Here is a 9,994-nt window from a genome sequence, read left to right on the forward strand (position 1 = left end):
TCTTGATATATATGTTGCTACAGCTACAGTATAACAAATGTGTAGATAACTTAAATAGTTAATTTTTAAAACCTTTAAATTTTACACTCCAATATATCCAGAGGAATATAGGTACATTTAGACGTACGTTTAGATATAAATATTTTACATTCATATAGAGTTCTACAAGTTTTCTATTAAAAATCTCGATGGGGTACAGACAATGTTAGAGTTGCTGTTGCTTGAACTATAAAAAATTCAAAAACATCTAAATAAATTACAGAAAAAAGCTTATGTAGTTTTTCTGCCGCATACCATCAATACGTAATAGAAAACTATTCGTTCAAAAGTATGTTTTATGTAATGTACCCTCACGTAAACATGCACGTTTTGACATTTATAATAAATATACACGCGAGAAAAGGAATGATAATATATTGTCGTAATAAATTTATTTATACATTTAATACCAATTTTGTATGCCGTTGTTGCAGTCTATTGCAGTGAGCCTTACTAGTGAGAATAGATGCAAGGTAAAAATGCTCTAGCTATATAGTATAGTCCAGAGGGTAGATAGTTTAGTGTGAATTTTTCATCCCACCTTTAATCTAAATTGATTGTGTTTATAGTGCATTTAGTGGATTGGATCGTTATCCCATACCAAGGCATAGAGTTGGAGGAAAGGAAATTACAACTGTGTACCAGTAATGGCACAGAGGTTGACATGAAGCCAGTAAATAGCAGTTAGGAACAATAGTATAAAACTGTTCACTCTTTCACACTTGTATTCCTTTGCTGTACCTCATGCCTTCATTTTACTTGTTGAAGAGGCAATGACAGTGAAAGAAAGGCTAGAAGTAATGTTCCACCGTGTGCTTACTGGGTTTCACATGTTTAATCAAACGAAAATGCAAACACTACGTGATTAGCGGTGATAACTCTGTAGATAGGTTTGCTATAAATCTGATTATCATGAACTAATATTTAAATACAGATGGGTACAGTCAGGCTGTCGTGTAATGCGATACACTCGGCCGTATTAGAAATATCATGACATCGGGGGCCGTTGTCAGAAACATCGTAAGTTAATGTTACGACTAATGTTAAGACTAATTTTGTTTCTGACAACGGGACCCTGGTTGTCAGAAAGGTGTACTGTAACAATGTTATAGTTTGGGTTTTAAACATACGTTGTTAACCTTCGGAAAACATCAAGGTTAAGCATCAAAGAAGAGACGCCTTGCACGTAACACCTTTCTATGTTACCTCACCGTTGTTCACCAACGAATCAAAATTAAAACTTTATAGGTGCAACAGCAGTTTGATGAGGATGCGCACGTACCTTATCAGGAGTCTATCAATTGATAGACTCCTGACCTAATCACAAAGGTTTACCGCGAACTTAATGCAACAGTAAATTGCACGCAAGCCGAGGGTTATGGTAATATGGTAAATGCGTTGTCGTGAAGCACACCTTAACTGTATATATTCAACTCTGCGTTTAATTGTGTGGATATTGCAATCGTATAGTACCTTCGTGTTTAATGCGAGATTATATTTGTTTTGTGAAACCTCAGATTACTTGCATAGCCATAGAACCGACACTTGATGTTGATAGACCAGATAGGCTGTTGTTAGCCTGTGTACCTGTATTCAAGAGCTTGAAAATTTTAAACAGATTATTATTTTTATTTTGTCAAGAATTAGGCTATATAGTATATATTAGCCTATAATGAATTCTGAAAATAAATGGGTAGACAAAGTGCTGCATAGTAATTAGAGACAAATTAAGTGTTATGAACATTTGGATGTACTTGTTTCATGGAAATATATAAATGCATATGATATGAGTCTATTCACATTTCTTACTGTTGTTTTTTCAGTGGTTCTTACATCTTTAGTTTAGAAAAACCAAATTGGTTAAAGGAGGTGGGTTCCCGTTATTGACACTTGCAGCATGGCATGTTGCGCCACCTACTGTTTAGAAGGGTTATTGGTCGGTTTCATACAGGGAAAAGGAGGCGAAACAGCACTGCCTACCGTAGAATGGTATATTTTGATTGATTGAAATTGGATCAAATTAGATCAAAGGTTAGCGTGCCCAGCAGTTTTTTTGAGTGTTACAATCTTATAAACAGCCACAACAAGAATCGATATATTCCACAAAATGTGATATGCATTGTAACATTGTTTGACATGTCACATTTATGTTGAAATATTGATTAGAAAGACCAACATTTCTTAGAAGAGCTCATTTAACAGAATTTTCACGAGCGGTCTATTTTAACTAACTACATTTTACAGCTCCGGTAATTTGGGAGGCCAAATCAATATTTTCTGCAAGCTATACATTACGCTCACGTAGTAATGTGCATAAACTTTCTAAATAGCAGCTGCATCTACTATAATTGACACTTCAAACCTACAGGACGTACGATTTGCAATTTAAAGATTTGATGCGCTATTTTCATGTGGATCTTGCGCCAATCAAATCCAAACCAATCGCACAAAGTAAGAAAATATGAATTTGTAGTTTTGTCTAATTACTCTCTGATAATCCCCGTAAAATAATGAACCGTGTTTTTCTTCTCCTCTAGTAATACAGCTAGGTCCTAATTACCATCAAGGTGACCACTGTACTGTATGTATGAAACTAGTAGGTCTTTATAGTCAGCGAGGCTTTTTACAGGCAGTGAATAAACACTATACTTGCGGTGCGTATATATAAGATACAGGACAAAACAAAGCAATCCGCAAGAGAATATTGTTAATTTCCACACTACGTTGTTATACATATATATATATACAGGTTCTATTAACTCTATAGGCCCGCGGTTACGGCTTTGTATGAAAATCATTCCAGCAACAATTATAGCCATTACGTTTACTCCCGCTACCCCCATGCTATTATTATAGCTCTATATTACCGCAGCCAGGTATTACGTGCGTGTAGCCACCGTATCCAGGCCCATCACACACAATCAATAGAAGTAATGGGAATAACCAGGTGCAGAACAAGGGCTCCAATTCACGATGCATGCCTGGCGCCACGAAATACAATAATTCATTCATAAACTGCCAATTTTTCAGGGCATACATGAAAATTAACCAGAGCGTAATCGATATTGTTATCATGCCCGGTTAAGCTCTCTCATCTGGCGTTGGAATAGCTCTACTTAAATATTAAAGTCCACTAATTCTCTTACTGTCACGTCAAAATACCTAGTACCGTACACGGCAAATTTTGTATTCTGTGGACTTGCGTGCGCAGCACTACATTCACTGATGCTCGTGCTGGCTGGTGCTCGTGCCATAGCATCAGGAGTGTCATAGTATAGATTATAAATAGAAATTAAACAGATAGATATTATAAATAGATTATAAATAGAATCTATATTATGACACTCCTGGTAGCATGTGGGTACCCATGTGTGCCATGATGCGTGGCAACCCATGGCAATTCACTAACTCTGATGCTGCCAACAGATCATTTTGTTTAAAATGCCTTTCTCTTCGGCGCAATTTCAACAGAGTGGGGGAATAGATCAATCAAATGATTGCAAACGAACCAATCCTTCACGTAATTACTATAGCTTATCCGACTTTAACGTCAACAAATGAGTGTGCGTGGAATGAAACTGGTGTATAAGACCGTCCGTTCATCCTTCAACAATATCAGCGCGAATCTAAATGGTTTTGCTACCAGAAGAGCCAGAAACATCGTGTGTTTTTCCGAAATATTTTACAACACCCACAACTCGCTTGTGTTGTTGTATGATCGCTGAGATGAGAAGATGAGTTAGCTACAAGATTCGCTACACAATAACATAGAAACCTTGTGAAAAATAAAGCACTAGAAATAAATAATTTTCATTAGAAATACGTTACTAATTAATAAATTATTCATGTAGAACAAGAAAGCATATTCTTAATATATACATTAATCATTATGTAATTTGGTTATTTGTATTGTTAATATTGGTTAGTATAAGATTTTGAGACCTGTCCTGGTGCAAGGATATATATTCTAAAAAAATCCAAATAATTTTGGATAAAGTTTTCTGAGAACGATTTAAAATAAAATCTAGAGTTATTCCATGCACTCTTAGGATAAGTGTAGGTAATTTAAAATCATTAAGGCACCCCACAATGCAAAGGAACTATTGTATAGAAATCAAATTAAATAATGATATAGGCCTACTCGCTAAAAATCTTTTAAACGTGCCAAACAATCATACTACCATAATTATACTACCACAATTTTATTTGTAATTACTTTTATAATCATTGTAGCATCTAGTATCCCATTGTATGTACACACGCGTGCGCATGCACACACACACGCACGCACGCACGCACGCACGCACGCACGCGTAGTTCACATTATTTGAGTCGTCGCCTACTTGATGTGTAATTGATATCACTAGATATTACACAGGAATATACAATTTGAGTAGTAATATATAAGTCGATTCTGTTTTTCTTGATCGATATAAAACAGATATATGTCTTAATCATGGTTATTCACGCATTTCCAATTTTACGCGGATTCTATTATGGACTATTCGGACACGGGGACTGTTCGCGTTAGTGTCAAGCTACAAAAGGGTGCTATCCTTCAACCACGAGGTTGTGTCAGCGACGGCGGAAAGCGCACTCACTGCGCCGCTGGAGCGAGGGGCTAACCCAACATGGCTGCCCCCATGCAGCGGACTCGACTTATCTCGATGTAATTCGATGAGCTGGCAAAACACAACACGAAAACGCACACTAAAACAGCAGACCATCACAAATAAATCTTATACACGTCACAAACCACAGATTCAACCCAGCACTCCGGTTCCAGGAGCCCCTCTTGGTAGGAACTCGGTCTTAGCGAGTCCAGGTGCACGCGCTACACTCCTCCCCCTTCAGGATCGACCGCAGCGTCGATCGCCAAAAAACATACCTAGCGGTGCACGCGCCACCGCGCGGGAGGAGACCAGCCTGGATCTATCTCAGGTGCTGGCTTGTCGCTCCTTGCCTCGTGCCGTCCTCGTCGCGATCGCGCGCAACTGCCTGGCACTGAGCGTCGCCTGCACGTGCTGGCGGCGCTTCTCACCGGGGCACGGGGCTGGGTTTTGTGAGACCCTCTGCTACTCGTGCACCGGCGTTCTCGGGCACATCACGCGGCGCGAGTGTCTTTCGAGACGCGACGACTCACGGCCCCTGCCACTCGGATCGCCATCGCTGTCAGGGGGAATAATAGCAGCTCCGCACGAAGGGCATCTCCACCACCATTCGCAGGCCTCCATCGCCTCCGGTTTCTCTCCGCGCCATAGCAGATCCCTCCTCACGAAACCTGCTTCTCAGCCTCCGGCCGCAGGCCTCCTCCCTCAGTGGCGCCGTCATCGCTTGTTCATTCTCCTCGAATGAGCAACTCCACAGACATGTTCTGTAATCAAACAGGCCTTCCCTACCAGTCTTGATAATCTACGTCTGGAGTTCTTACAACCCACCCTCGACCCATTCATGTTGATGCACGGATTCCGGAGTTATCAAGGATACAACTCTTCGCGGACTCCCGTCTCAAACTCCGACACTATGGGGTATTAACCCAAGATTCGTTCCGACAAGGCGCTAACTTAAATCTGAATGCCCATGCGGTGAGTCAGCTGAACGTACCAGCGGCTAGAGAACCCACGTGACGCAACTTACCATGGATGCTCCTAAACAGGAACCCGGATCAGTGCGGCTGCAACATTCACGGCGGAGAGGGGGCTCGCTTTGGCGCGACCGACACGGGATCCGTAGGCAGTATGGAAACCCGCGCCCCGTCCCTACCCGCCAATAATGGCGGCCTCGTGGCCCCCTCATATTTCAGCGTTACACCACAGCGTCAGGAACTCAGGCGCCCCTACAGAGTCCGCTCTGGAAACAAGTACTGCACGCCTAACTTGCGGGAGACTGTCATCCCTGTCTCCCACTGGCAGCTCGGATGCTCAAAAGCCGCGCCGGACCATAGCGGACAAACCACGTTTTTGAGACCTGGCCCAGCCCTTGGCTTACACTCTTACCAAGCGGCCTAAGCAAGGTTCCGACAGGTAGATTGTATCTCAAGAAAGTACCCTGTGAAGGAGGAAGGATACTCCAATCCGGGACTATATCGCATCCATAGAATCCGACCCCGCCCCCGCCCATAAACTAATGCACGCCAACTGCCGCGGCTCGTGGTACAGGACAGCATTACGAGCCTCTCCCGTAATTGACCTATGGGAGCGGACGGAGCCCCTGTGAAAACATTGCTCCTGAGTTTCTTGATCCAACTAACCCAGCCCGCAGGTAATTTCGCTACGCCGGAGGGCCAGTGCGTGTATACACATCGTGACAACTTCCAGGGGTTAGCCTATCACACGCACCAAGGACATCACCCATGGGACAACGATAACATTTATCCGCGGCAACTACAGACTGCATGGAATCACTTCACCCAATTGGCAAGAGAACCTAGACTCGACTTAGAAGCGGGAGTAGGCTACTTATATGGCTTATGCACTCACGACCATCAACGAGTCCACCCTCGCGTGTGATCTGAACCACCTTATTACCCGGGGACGCCATAACCGTAGTGACACGGAAGGTGTTTACACTAACTATCCTATATCCGGTAGCGTTCGAGACTTACTTGGAGTTATGAAACATCAACCACCCAAGCGGCTCCTCGCGTGCCCGGGCCCACCCAGTGGGGTACAGGACCAGCCCAGAACCCAATCTCGAGGCGCAACCACTGCCCCACACCTTCTTTTCACTTGGAGCTATACTTGCGGCTAGACAACGAAGATTAAATTCTCTAAAGCGCCATCCGTAACGGGCGTCCAAACCCGTGTTCCTATCAACTATCCGCCTGGACATCCGTAGCTACGAACGGCGAATCACTCATGAGGGTTTGACCCGCACGTTCCCGGCCGACCACCAGACCACCAACCGACTCTGCGTCTACACCCTCAGCCCTATCACTCGCCCTCGCGTAGACATTGCAGGTTATATACGGTCACTCCTCAGCTACACCATCTGGGGAAGCTTAATACCGGCACCGACAGTGATATCTCGTCGCTCAATTTACAGCATTTTTGTCCACTTGCCCCAGCAAAGAAGCGTGACTCATGAAGTCACTGCTGTAGAAGCATCCTACTCGCTGGAATAACAGCTCTAACCCCGAGAGGGCTCCCCCTATAACCATACCATATCACCATATTTACGGAGGAAAAACCCCTATCCCTTAGAAAGTCTCATGATCGGGGGTAACACTACCATATACCTTCCTCTCACGACCTCCACATCGGGAAGGTTCTGTTGTGATACTGCGAAACTCTCTTCCAGCGCTAATCCTCTTCCCCTAGAGCGTTAGTTGCTGTAGGGCCATCCGCATGTTCGTTCTAGCCTTGCCTTATGCGAGGCAGCATATGGGTCCTCGCCGGACCCACCCCAGAAAAACACGCATGGTGACGTGGGGCACGCGGGCAAAACACGCTCGCAGCCACCGCCGTCAAAAACCATCACGCGCGTGGCTGCTGCTGCCTTACGCGTTCCCGGGCGCAAACCTAGACCAACTTCCGCCCTATTTTAGTGGGTGCTGTTGACATCCGACCCGTAACATCTAAGAACGTAGGTTGATACTATATCATCGCCTTAAGAATGTCAGACTGCATAGCGAGCAGCGCACCCATTAGCGGCATCTCACGGCCGGTCTCTCCGTCATGCAGCGCTCGACTAACAAACCACACTCCTGACAGACGACACCTACGCAATCGGTAAACCCACGTGCAGCCCCTCAATGCATACCCACGTATACATATGCAGTAAATCTGGGGCCGGGCCACCGAGGTAGTTTTTGTTTCCGTCAGACTCTCTCCGGCGGTACACCCGATGGGCTCGCCACGGTACGACACCGCTATGACTTGGCTAGCACACAATCTAGGGTAATTACTTACCGTTGTGTCTGGGAGCGTTGGTACGCGGCCGGGTGATCGTCGGGCGCCGGACCTCGCTAACGCCAACCGGACGCGCTGAGTGCTACTGCGCCCCCCCGGGAATGAGCCCTATTCTGCGGTGATTCTCGGTATTTCGGATGCTGTCGTGGTAGACGAATTAGCGTCCAACCACTAGCGGAGCTACGTGGGCGCGAACCAACTAATACCTGTACAAGACACCGGACCACGGTGAACTGTCGGGTCAACCCACCCCTGCCTTGCCCAGCCTTATAGCGTTACCGTCGAATAACAAGCTGCACACCACGGGTCAGACGAGCGTCTAACAACGGTGAATCAAACTCACGGGACGCAGCCGGGTCCATAGGCTTACAGTACACCGGTTCGGCCCTCCTCTCGTTGGCAAGCCGTGCGACTGTAGTTAAACTTCTCATAATTAACCCGTACTCTGTCTAGGAATAATATTTCAAATCCAATCTGTTTAATATTTCGACTATCTAATAGTACTTGTAATTCTTCACGGCACCCCACCAATACAAAGGACGGTCACGACAGTGGCCTACTCACCAAACTACCAGACGCGCCTGCCCTCTCTCACCCATGAGCAAGGCACACGCCAAAAACGCCCGTTGACCGAAGTTACAGTTACCTCACCACTAGTACCTAGTGTACGTAGTAGCTATTGGGTACTCGTACGCTAGATTGTCACCATCATATTACGCCCGCACACAGCACAACAGCTCACAGGTCCACTCTTACAGCACGCATACGGTCATGGAGTAGACGTCGTGCTACTCTACCATGCGAGTCTTCCTTCATCGAGCGCTACGGGACGAACTTCGCACACACTGTCCTCCTCAACGATTCGCGGTAGAACTATGCCGTGTCTCTTTTGACACGTCATGGCCTTGCTGTTGTACACGGGCCAGCTCCACTTCACCCGGACGCTGGAGGGGGTGGCTAATAGCCAATGCTGGCCACCCATTGACAGGGACTCGCGATTTTTACTACTTGATTGCAGTTGTACTCATGATTGATAGCTGGCGAAACCAACACGCAACAAACGCACACTACACAACAGCAGACACAAATCAATTGTATACTCAGGTCGCAAACGAGAGTCAGCCCACACTCCGGTTCCAGGGAGCACCCTGTTAGGAACTCGGTCTAGGCCGATCCGCCTTATCCTAACAGTCGGTGTCGGAACGTGCGTCGAGTTCTCTCGTATGTTCAGCGGTTTGCACGAGCGCTACAACTGTATGGAGATTTCTATAATATATACAAAAAACTTTTGTCTGATTACCATGAATAACTAGCAGCACTGCTCGGAGAGCACAGACCCTCCGCGCATATTGGGCAAGCTGAACTTGTCCTCGACTGTGAAAAATTCTATTAATTAATCTAGACGAAATTAAATTAATTATTGGACTCCGGATCACCACCAACAGGTAATTCAATTGGCTAAGTTACCCCATTTTCTGACTATCCTCTGAAAAATTTTATCCTTTCATGATCCTTATTCATTACTGATACTATTAGGGGTTCAGCACTCTGCAAGGCGCAGGTAGATTGGAGTAGCTAAGCTCTGCTACCGAGACTCACACTTGCCTTTGCTGCCCTTCATCCTGTGATACAATCAACGACCTGCTTGTAATAGACTAACTTATAATAACTACAGGAATGCGCTGCTTGCATTCACTGCATATATGAGATAAAAGGATATACCAAGTCCAATACACAAGAACCCAATGCATACTGAATACGTTCATGGTAACCCTAGTAGATGTTCTATCCTTTCTTAGTAAACTAAGCAGTAATGCATAAACTGCAATTGACTTGGATAAAATCTTGCAATTAATTCTGGAATAATTCTTATCAATAAAATTTGGCTACGGTTGATGGTATATTAGCATAATATATCGTATATAATTTATATCTATATTAGATTCGTATAATTCTGTGAAAAAAGCATGAGTGGACAAATGTGCTTAGAATAAATTCCATCGTTGGCCGAGAACTATAGCAAGCATCATGACACATATATCTCC

General features: G+C 44.7%; 1 protein-coding gene across 1 annotated transcript in view; it reads left to right on the top strand.

Annotated features, from left to right (window-relative positions):
* The window catches only part of LOC106814802 (tubulin polymerization-promoting protein family member 3-like), a 31,585-nt gene extending 29,749 nt beyond the window's left edge, over positions 1-1,836 (top strand). The window contains exon 4 of the mRNA XM_014819156.1: positions 1-1,836. This exon is cut by the window's left edge and continues 1,244 nt beyond it. The gene's annotated coding sequence lies outside the window, so the exon portion shown is untranslated.
* Positions 1,837-9,994: the final 8,158 nt, after the last annotated feature.

This window comes from Priapulus caudatus, unplaced genomic scaffold (genome assembly GCF_000485595.1).
Source record: "Priapulus caudatus unplaced genomic scaffold, Priapulus_caudatus-5.0.1 Scaffold981, whole genome shotgun sequence".
Classification (NCBI taxonomy): Eukaryota; Metazoa; Priapulida; class Priapulimorpha; order Priapulimorphida; family Priapulidae; genus Priapulus; species Priapulus caudatus.